This window comes from Lupinus angustifolius, chromosome LG14, assembly GCF_001865875.1.
Source record: "Lupinus angustifolius cultivar Tanjil chromosome LG14, LupAngTanjil_v1.0, whole genome shotgun sequence".
Taxonomy (NCBI): Eukaryota; Viridiplantae; Streptophyta; class Magnoliopsida; order Fabales; family Fabaceae; genus Lupinus; species Lupinus angustifolius.
In genome coordinates this window covers 4,542,512-4,554,417 of record NC_032022.1, presented here as the reverse complement: position 1 = coordinate 4,554,417, position 11,906 = coordinate 4,542,512, and the positions used below count along the sequence as shown (strand labels likewise).

The window sequence follows — 11,906 nt, the reverse complement described above, 5'->3', positions numbered from 1 at the left end:
ACATAACATGCATATATTACACTTGTGGAAGTGGATTCCCACATTTGAGTTACAAACGTCATGCATCATTAACATTATGCACATATTATTACTTATGGTTATGATATTTGTTTATGAAATGTATGTTGATACATTATTATTTATGTTGATAAACAGTGGGTTATGATGTTGGTTATAGATAATATATGTGTATGTCAGCTTATTTCTTAATAAAGTGGGAATTTATAAAAGTAGGATATATCTTCTTACTTAGAAAAAACTTGAATTTGATTAGATAATAATTAGTAATGGTTGATTTCAAAATACATCAATGGAATTACAATTACATAAATACTATATGTATAATATATATATATATATATATATATATATAGGAACTGCTTTTCATATCCGAGTGTGATATTCTGAGTAAGTCCACGCCGTCAATGAATTTATGTTCATTAGATGTCTTACTCTCTCTGTTGTATTGTTCTTGTTTTGTATATATTTGCTATGCAGATGACCAACAACAGTACTCACATTCGAGGTTATCACTTCACTATGTCCCCGATGGGACAATGGGCTAGTGATGGGCACAGATATACATACACAGGCCCCTGCGGTCTGTCGTTGCACACCATGTGCAACGGGTCATCGATGATGATCCCTCACCCGACACTTACATTGACACTTCCTTCACCTTGCCGCCAAAGAGGCCGATGTCTCTAGATGTTGGACTTCGATACCCGCCAGTCAGGAGTGATGGCGTTGTTCCCTCCCACGGTTATAGGACGCGGCCAGATTGTTTGGATGCTCCATCATCCAGTAGAGACAAGAGGAGCAATGATCTTGGGAGAGGTCCCTGCAAGAAGGCTCCGGTTTTGAGAATGTCATCCCCTCCGAATTATGCCGATGGGTTATGGCATAATGAAGTGGAGGAAGAGGAGGAGGAGGACGAGGTCGTTGAGCTCGTCAATGTAGAGAGCTCGGTGGAGGTGATGTTTGACTCAGAAGAGGAGGAGGACCCGAGTGAGGGGTCCAACATACCTGGAATCTTTTGAGTCAGCTTATGGGCTAGTCGATGTCCCCTTTTTGTTTTTGGTGGAGGGCTGTGTTTCTTTTGATTTTGTATGTATTAGTGGCGATGTAGTTTCCGCCTTTGCTGTCCTAGTCTGTATGAACTGACTATGACTTAACCGATTATATACATCGTGTTATTCAGGAAATTGTGAATCAGATTAAGTTATCATTCGATAACGATAAGTTGATTTTCCGCATTCGAGTTACTTAAAGTGATGTCCCGGAAAAGGAAGATTTGAAAAGGAGGCAATTTTTATGTAATACATTTTAAAGAAAAATTTACCAATTTTTCCGCGTAATAAATAAAGAGTATTTTTAGGGGCGTTACAAATATAACTTAAATTTTCAAAAGCTGAGTAACAAGTACTAAATCTATGTAATGGGTTAGAAGGACTGAATAACCGATTACCCAAACTAAGTAATAGGTTATGAAGCAAAATTTACTCAGAGTAACTGATTACTCATGAGAGTAACCGATTATTTATTTGGACAAAAACTTTGAGTAACTGATTACCCAATGCATTAATCAATTATAGAGAGCTGTTGCAGCAAATTTTTAATTTCAAACTGAAACAACTTCTCCTAAAATGAATGGATGCTACTCTAATCGTCTTCTACCTTCACGTGTGAGTATGATGGCTAGTTGGAAGCATATTTAAAGACATTTAAGCATTCAGATTCGAATACACAACTTTTAATAACAATAACTTAACATTTTCTACACTTTTGCGAGCAACTTATTTGAAAACTTTCTGAATTCTAAAGAGTTATTTTTCAAGTTTTTCTTCCAAGTTTTTATACTTCAAAATACTTGAGCATTTTTGTTACATTTAGTGATTGACTTCTAAAGGTTGCAAGTTCAAATTGTCATATACATTTAACAATCTTAACCCTAGAATTCATTCTTCAAAGTTGTATTCAACTTTCTGTGTATTCACACCATAGGGTGTGGTGAAAGGGAAAAAGAGTTTTTAGAAGTAGCGTTCTTCTAAAAGGTGAGATTATGGTGAGTGTAATCAAGAGACAATGTTCTAGGGCGAAATAAGTAAAATATTGACATATCATCATAAGTAAAATCTCTTGTGCTTACAAAGGAACTGAACATAATATTTAGAGGCCAAGGAGGTGAACTATTATAAATTTATTCTACATTTGATTTATGCAACTTAATATTTTCCCCATGCTTTTCTACTCTAATCTTTTAAAGTTGCAAAAATTTGTCAATAGTGTAGAAGTTGTTAGGATTAGTGTATGAAAGTTGTGCCCTCGTTTATGAACTTGGAAGTGGTTTAAATAGAGTTCTAACCAATCATCCTACCCATTTCAAGAGGTAGGAATTATTTGGGGTGACAATGATTTATTTGGGAAGAAGTTATTTCAGTTTGAATATAAAAATTTCTACAACAACTATCAGTGGTAATCGGCTACTCCCTCATGGTAATCGATTGCATAAAGCTTCTGTCCAATTTGAGTAATTAGTTACTTGGTTGAGTAATTGATTATTTTCATTTGTTTTGCTTAGTAACGTGTTACTCAGTTTTGAGTAATATGTTACTTTGTTTAAGTAACATGTTACTCAATCTCATTTATTTATTTACCAATAAATATCTCCAATAACTTGATAACACCTCTTTATTTAATTAATTAATCTAATTTTCGTTTTAATGTATTTATCTATTTTATTTAATAATTGTAATTTGATAAACTCTTTACTAGATATTAACTTCTTAGATTTATTTTTGAGTAAATTACACTAACACCCCATGAGTTTTAGTGAAATTATACAAACCACCCCTCACTTTTCTACACCTACACAAACCTCCCCTATTTTTTAACTTTCATTACATTGACCACTCATGCATAAGAAATAAGTGTAAGCTTTTAAACAAAAAATGTGATAACCAACGGGCGTTGGTTCAAGTGGTACATGTTTGGTGCCCCTTAAGCAAGAACCCGTGTTCGAGTCTTGTGGATGGAAAAAATGCCCGTTGGGAGAGTTAGCCCCACTTACCTGTGGATGTTCCCGGCTCGGACAGGATTGCCTCCAGTGCGAGGATACCTGTGGGAAACCAAAAAAGAAAACAAAAAAGATTATTTAGCTTAATTGATTTGTATATTATTTAGACTTGTCTACACAATATATCATGTTTTGTTTAGCTTAATTGCATTTATCACATTTTTTGTTTAAAAGATTACACTTATTTCTTATGCACGAGTGGTCAATATAATGAAAGTTTAAAAACAGGGGAAGTTTGTGTAGGTGTAGAAAAGTGAGGGATGGTTTATGTAATTTCACTCAAACTCAGGGGTTTCAGTGTAATTTACTCTTTATTTTTTTAAAAGGAAATAAATGTCCATCAACAATAAATGTCCATCAACAATAAATGAATTTTAACAAACTACTAGATATTTTATTAAAATTTTGAATTTATTTTTTTTATTAAAAAAATGTGTAACAAATTTGTAATCAATTATTAGGTGTTTATCATGTCAGTTTTTTTGTAAAAGATTTACGGATAAATATTAACATTTTCCTCTCATTTTTAAATTCAAAAACAACTTGGTCAATTATTTAATTTATATTCGAAATTATTTAATAAATAATAAAAATAATATTTAATTATTTGTTTTAAAAAATCAATTTTTGATTTTTTGAACATGTTCACATGTAACATTAAAATTTTGGATGTCTCATAATAGTTTCAAGTTAAATTTTAAAAGGAATAACTTATTAGTCTTTTTTAAAAGGAATAACTTTGTTAAGAATGCAGCTTATGACTCAAAACCAGTCAAGGATTAAAATGTAGATTCCTTATGGACAACCTTGTCAAAAAATCTAAGTTCAAGCTGTAATATCATAAATATGAAAAAAATTGTAATATTTATATATTATAAGTGTAAATATTTATATATAATCATTATATGATTTATAATTCATTTAGATTATTTTTCTGAAGATTTAATAATAATTTAATATAAATGATAAATGATAAAATAATAATATATAAAATTCATACACTATTAATTCATAATTGTCAATCCTCTTTTTTTTATAGAAGACATTATTGTTTTGATAAAAAACGTGCACTGACGGGGTCAAACATTGTTCATTAATAAGGCATGGAATAATTCTCTGATATTTGGAATATCCTATCTCATATCTCATTCCAACAAAATACTATTGTCCAATATATAAAAGTAAGAAAGAGGCTTATTATATTTGAGGATCTACTGGGTTTAACTGCTGGTACACGATTAAGTATGAGTTATAAGAGTAATATTTATGTACTTGATAGTATAACGATTATATCATTTATTATTCAATTGTTTTACTTTTAGAAAATAGTTAGTCAATAATAATTACAAATAAATAAAGAATAATATAATAATAGTGTAAAAATTCTTATATTATCGTGTAGTACATTTTTTTCTCTAGAGTTATTATCTAATGTCGTAGTACATCAAGTGATAAATAACGATTATTCTCTATCGGTAAGGAATATACTCTACTGGACAGCAAGTGCATCATACATGGTCATTTTTTTTATAATAAGGGCTAGTTTTTTTTACTATACCTATTAAGTTATTTTATTTTGGTTAATGTCTGTTATTTATATTTATATTATTACTTTACTGATTAGCTTATATAATTTGTAGTTTGTTTGGTGTCCTATTTGAGTATCTTATATTGTATATGCATTAATATTATTAGGGAAGTCCTCATTTTTTTAATAAATGTTGCAAACATTTCTTGAACTTTAAAATAAATAAATATGAATTGACATTATATTTTCTCCTTCAAGTTTTAGTGTTAAAGTTAGAAAAATTCATAAAATCGCCTTAAACTTTATCATTTTGTAAGTAGATACTATAAACTATTTTTTTCTAATTATTCCTTAAACTTTAACTATTATTGAAATTGGTCCATACATATAATTTTAAATTACTAATAACGAAATTGCAATTAAGATGCATGACTTAGTTTCAACGTCTCAACTTTTTCAACCTAAGGCAAATGAAATAAATTGTATTACCATAAACATAACAGACTTATAAAAAAATACTAATAATTTCTGTCTAGGTTATGAAGATGACTTGAGTGGAAGTTACTCTTAATCCTCAAATAAATTGATTAACAAGTTTAATTCTCTTTATCATGGATTATGAAGAGCATTGGCCAAATAATGAATTTTACGTTAAGATTTCAAGCAGAGTTTAGTTTCTAATGGTTTGTGTCATCCATTTATAAGCATTTTAATGATTTTTTTTTTCCCTTTCAGACTTTTCAATAAAGAATAAGAAATGGTAAATTCGATTTTTCTTCTCAACCAAAACAAGTAATTGAATTATTTACCTCCTATTAGCCAATAGGCATTCAGTTGCTGGATGTAAATACCCATTTTGTCCAGCTCACAAAAGCCAATATATTTTTCAAATAATTACTTCCTAAAAAGAAAAAAAGTATTTTTATTAATTTTAGGATTCATTTAGAATTTAAAGGGGATATTTCAAGTGTCACACTTAATTTTAAAAAAACAATAATAATAAATATGTTTTCAAGTTAATTAGTTTTAAATAGGTTTAAACCTATATCATTTTTTCAAAAAATAATAAATAAAAAAATAAGTAAAGGAATTAATCTAAAATAGGCCCTAGAAAACCTATACTTATTTTCCAAAAAAAAAACAAAAGAATAAAAATGTATTTTTATTATTTTTATTTTTCGAATTTATATTATAAAATAAATAATAAAATAATTAAAAAAAGATTTTTTTATTAATTTTATAATTAAATTCGAATTTATAAAAAATAAATAAATAAAATACATGAAATACACTAAATATCCCATTTGAATTTCAAATAGTAATTAAATATTTTTTATTTTTTATTTTTTCGAAATTTGTAATTTTAAATAATTAAAATATATTAAGAAATATATTTTTATGATTTAATTCAAAATTTTAAAAATAAAATAAGATAATAAAATATAATTTGAAATATCTTATATTTATTAATTAATTACAAAAAATTAATGAAAAAATAACAAGTCAAATCTGACTTGGTTGATAGTTTAGATCCACAAAAGATGGGATAATGAGTTACCAAAATAAAAATCAGTTTAGCAAATATTTGGAGGATTAAGTTAGATTGGTTTTTCTATAATATGTGAGTTTACGTTAGTGTTGGGGTTCCAAAAAAGAGAAAAAGTTCTGTAAAAAAAATACTCCACGAAAGAGGAATCTAAAAACTTGGAGAGAGAGATCCAATGCAACAGGTTCTTCCCTTTGCATCGTGCACCCTTCTCCTCGCCAATCACTTGGTGCTGTATGGCTGCCAGATAAAGTACAGAACTAGTCCAATAGCGGCGGCCAATAAGAAGGTGACACGAAGGCCAGCGTAATTGTGTTTGCGTGTGCGTGCAAGCACCAGACCAGACCTGCCGTCCCAGCTTATAGTCACCTGTGATAGTGTTCACTGTGGCTGTTGTGCATCTACTCTGCGTCGAACGCAGTCGGGCCACGTAAGCAAGCGCATACCACTATTCGTGGATCCGCCCGCAGCCAACCTGGGCTTATCCTTGGTACCGAATCTACCAAGTCCACCGTAAGTCCCGTGCATCGTCACAATGCAACGAATCAGAGATCACCACATGGCCTCTGTCTGCCGCAACCAGTGCTCGTGCGACACGTGCGTGATACATACTACTCTTGCTTGCACACGATCCCAGCGTTATTCATGTATATTTCTATTTCTTTATTCTTTTCTTAGTGCAATGTATTTTTTTGTTTAGACAATAAAAATCATATTTTAATTAACAAGAAAAATTATATTTTTTGGTCGTTATTAGAAAAGTGTAAAATATTTTTCTGAAGAGAAAAAGTTAATTTTTTTTATGTTTAAATATTAACAATAAAAAAGGATAAATGTTCTTTGATATAGTTAACTATCAACAATTTGTTATAATATATTTATTTTTAAATCAATACAATTTTCTATAATTAAGTAATAAAAATTTATTTAACAGATCCTGTTATTACTTTAAATAATTCTAATAAATTGTTTGATTAAAAAATAATTTCATATAATATCATTATTCATTGTTTATAAAAAAATTATAATTTTTAGAGATTAATCAAATGATGGAGGAAGGTCGTGGTAACACTTATTGTCTTCATATCATCCTCCTAAATTAATAATAAAAAGCCCAAAAAAATATATTATACTTATTTTCACACATTTTTAAGATGAGATACAGTCTTCTCTTCACATTTTTAAAGAGATAATCATTTTACTAACAAACTATTTTAGAACTACGTTTTAATTTCCTAAAACATTTAGGGATACGTAAGACCAATATTTAATCTGGTCAGATGTAAAAATAAAAATACATATTTTGTTTCACAAAATTTAATTTAAAATAAACTAAGGATATTTAAAAGATGCAATTGGCGATGATACCACTTAACTTAATTATGGATGGACGAGGTGCTAATATCTTCGTCGGTCTATAATCGACTCCGAATCTGAATATCAACATCCAAAACCCAATGTGATTTGACTAAAAGCTTTTTCTACTAAAGTCATCCAAATTCATAGTAGTCAATCTTACATCATCGTTAATTCCAATTTAATTGTTAGTAATTTAAAATTGTATATATATATGCATGAACTAATTTCATAGTTAAAGTTTAAGGAGTAATTAAGAAGAAAAAATAGTTTATTTTGTCTACTTACAAAACACATAAAGTTCAAGGGCATTTTGTGAAGTTTTTGTAAGTTAATATACTTAGATTTTTTTTGCTAGGTTTCCATTTTTTCTCACACCCGTAAGAGATGATAATGAATCTGGATGTGCTTAGGTAGTGAAAAACTGGACCCACTTATTATGATATTTTGAGACCTAAAGTCATCCTAGTCAGTTTGCTACTCGCATGTCGTTAGATTCCAAAAAAATTCAAAAAAATATTTAAAGAATTGCAAACAAGTTAACATATGCTCACATGTTTCCTATAATCATGAATATTGTTATTTTAGATAATAAAAAAGAAGAAAAATGATAATAAAAATTATAAAATATAATTAAAGAGTATACAATTTTAAATTGTCACTCAAATATTATTTTTTTATTCTAAATCATAATTAAAATAAGACAAAAAACATATCAAAGGTCTAATATTTTCCATGAATAAAAGTATATCACAATTATGGATTAACAAAGATAAAATCTACTATCTTATTAAGAATAGAATATACTGATATTATTACCATAAACGACATTATAAAATCATGACACATGAATTTTTCGGGGGTAAATTTGTAATAACAAATTTAATTTGAATAAAAAACCAATAACTTTTTCATTCATTTTATTTACTAAAATGTACATCACTTTTTTGAGTTGTCTTTAATATTCAAGGGTGAACAATGTCATTTCAACATACATTTTACAAAAATCTTTTAATGTTTAGTGCACTATCATCATTATCTATTATCTTTTGAAGTCAATTACCAAAATGAGTAACTATATATATTCTTATACATTTTATTGGAGGTTAGAAATTTAATTTGGATGAGGGAGATAGAAACTGATTTTTTTTTTCTTTTAGTTTCATTCATTTTTTATTATAATATCACGACACTTAGATTTTTTGGGGTAAAACTATAATAGCAAATTTAATTTGAATAAAAAAACCAATAACTTTTTCCTTCATTTTATTTACTAAAATGTACATCACTTTTTTGAATAGTCTTCAATATTCAAGGGTGAACAATGTCATTTTAGCATAACTTTTAAAAATCTTTTAATGTTTAATGCACTATCATTATTACCTTTTAAAGTCAATTACCAAAATGAGTAACTCTTTACCTTCTTATACTTTGGCTTGTTGGGTTAGAAATGTGATTTGGATGAGGGAGATAAAAGTTTAAAAGACTTTTCCTTTCTTTCAGTTCCATTCATTTTTCATTCTTATCATTTTAATCTCTCTCTTTCTCCATTTACGGTATCTCTCTCCTCTTCTTCCTCATTCAACTTCTCCATTTTTTTCTTCCTTGCTCAAATGTATGTTTTTTCATATTCTTGTTATTAACATTTAGTTCATGTTCTTGTTATTAACATTTACTAATGTTTTTTCATTTCTGTTGGATGAAGCTTTTTTTATTCTTTTTCAATTGAAGGTAACATTTTTGTATGAGTTCAAAGTAACATTTTATATACAAGTTCAAGATAACATCTTTGCCGTTACACACCGAAGCTACCATCGTCACCGAGCTGACACAACACCCAGGTTAGTCATTTTTTATAATTATCTTATATTTTAGAAAAATAGTTTATCTCTTATAAAATCAGCCCAAAACTTTATAGTATATATTATACGATAATAACATTTTTATTGTGTTTAATATCTTTTTTGATGTACATTATGTCACTCACTAACTCCTATTTTAATCATTTATCCATCTATTATTAAATAAATCCTATTAGATATCATCTAAATTTCAATTTAACTTTCCATGTATCAACTTTTGTCCTAAACATTTTAGATTTGTTTAATTTGCAGAGATAAATAGCTTTTGTCCTAATCACTTTAGATTTATTTAATAACCTATAATATTTATGTGTTTTGTTGTGAGAAAATGATGTGTAAACAATAATAGAGAAATGCGGAAGTAAAGGAGAGGACAAAGCGCGTGATACTTTAGGGTAGGAAATGTGTTGGATTTGAATGTGAAAAATAGTATGGTTAGCTATAATTGGTCTATGTAGTATCACTTAAAAAAGGCATCATCATGTATTGAAAAATTAATAGAAGTGGCGAAGGATTGAGATTGCATGTAATGACATGATGATGCATGTGATGGGCAGCCTGCCCATTTTCTGTACACATTAATAGTTGTGAGTTGAGTCTGTACTTTTATACTTTCAAACTTACCTACTCTACAAAAATGAAATATAGCCATCAATAGTGATTTCTCAAAAAAAAAAAAAAAACAAAACTGGCTAAAGTAAATTCTTTAACATGATTACTTTTTGCGTAAAGTTTACCTCCTTTCGTACTCAACCTTATGTGCCTACATTGTTCCTTATTTTGTTTTATATTTTTTGTAGATCAACAAGTATCATTCTTCATGGGATTGAGAAAATAAATATGATGGCTTTCAAGAATGTCTTCATCCAACTACTCTAATTTCGTTCACTTATATTGTATGTAAATAAATTCTTTAGTTAAATAATCTGATGTTGAAATTTATGTCATTATGTCATTGGAAAAATCTTAACTTACCTTAAGTAAATAATTGGATTATATAATTATTCTTTATGTCATTGGGAAAATTATAATTTAAGGTTGAAATTGTCCATTAAGAACATATGACTTTCCAAACAAAAAACTTAGTCAAATATAATATTTATTTTGTAGAAGTCAATTGAGATACTTGGAATATGTTCTAATAAACAGATTATTATTAAATGTAAACATTGTGATTATATGTTTTTTCCCTTACTTTTCTCTTCTCCGGTCTATTTACTTCCCTACCTAAGCATATATGCATATTTTAATTAATTACAAATGGTCAATTAATAATAAATTAAATCAAACATGATTGATAGAAAGTTTAATGGATATTTTTGGGGCATAATATCAATGTACTGATAGTATCAAGATTTATACACAATCAGTGCATCATCCACCATTCATTTGGATTACTTTAATGATGGATAATACAAAAAAGTGTATAGAACTTATACACTATAACTGTTACATCGTTTTTTATAATTATTTTGGAAATAAAAATATAGAAAAGTGCGCACATTGAAGTATATAGATATATCTATCATAACTGTTTCAATGAATTTTTATAATTATTATTATTTTGAGAATAAAAAAAAATTGTACACTTTGTATAATATATATATGTCTATTACAATATCACTCACAAACTCTCAAATATGTGTATCACTCTTGCATTAGATTTTGAAAATATATAAAAATAAAATAAAAACTCTATCCATAAAGCCAAACACAAATAATTGTGTAGCTATACTCAAAATAGAGGTACATTGCTCTACAAAGCTATCTTCAAAATAATTACTTAGATTTTATAGTAGGCTCCTTTAGAAAAAGGTTATTGAAAAAACAATCTAACCCTATGCAATGTAAAGAAATTCAAATGTTATAGGAAAATCATGATATTGTAAGAGCTAAAGAAAAATAATTATTAGATATGATAAAGACTTTGGACACAATGGTGAAAATAAGATATAAAGAGTACACAATGAATAATAAAGTAAATGAATGTATACTTACTAATTTAGAGTGTTGAATAATAAGTTTTAACCTAAAGATGATAAAATTGATGTTAAACTTCATAAAAAAAAACTGCATTAGATGGAAGGATTCTGCCATTTATGAGATTAATATTTACATTTTAATGATTTATGGTGAAGTTTGATAGTTTTCATGTTTATGTAGCTGTTTATGATTTAGTGGTAATATTGAAATGGATTACAAGATCACAGTTTTTCCTCTTCCATTCAATCTCACGTGAGTAAAAAGTCAGTATAAAATTACTAATCTCAACTGTGTACTCATGTCATAAGTGCTTATGTTTAAAAGAAAACATGATTGATAGGAATTTTAATGAATATTTTTTGGGTATAACATATATCAATGTTTTATATATGAAAGTTGGTATGAGTGTATTGTTTTATTATTATTTTTAAATAAAAATGTAAAAAAGTGTGCACATTGAAGTAGATAGATATATCTATTACAACTGATTCAATGAATTTATTTTTAATTATTATTTTGAAAATAAAACTTAAAAAAGTTGTGCACTTTGTACAA

At 27.8% G+C, this 11,906-nt stretch overlaps 1 long non-coding RNA gene across 1 annotated transcript; it reads left to right on the top strand.

Moving 5' to 3' along the window:
* LOC109326542 lies at nt 9,044-10,252 on the top strand. Its single transcript, XR_002105252.1, has 3 exons — nt 9,044-9,121; nt 9,238-9,347; nt 10,169-10,252. It is a non-coding gene; the product is annotated as an uncharacterized LOC109326542 (long non-coding RNA).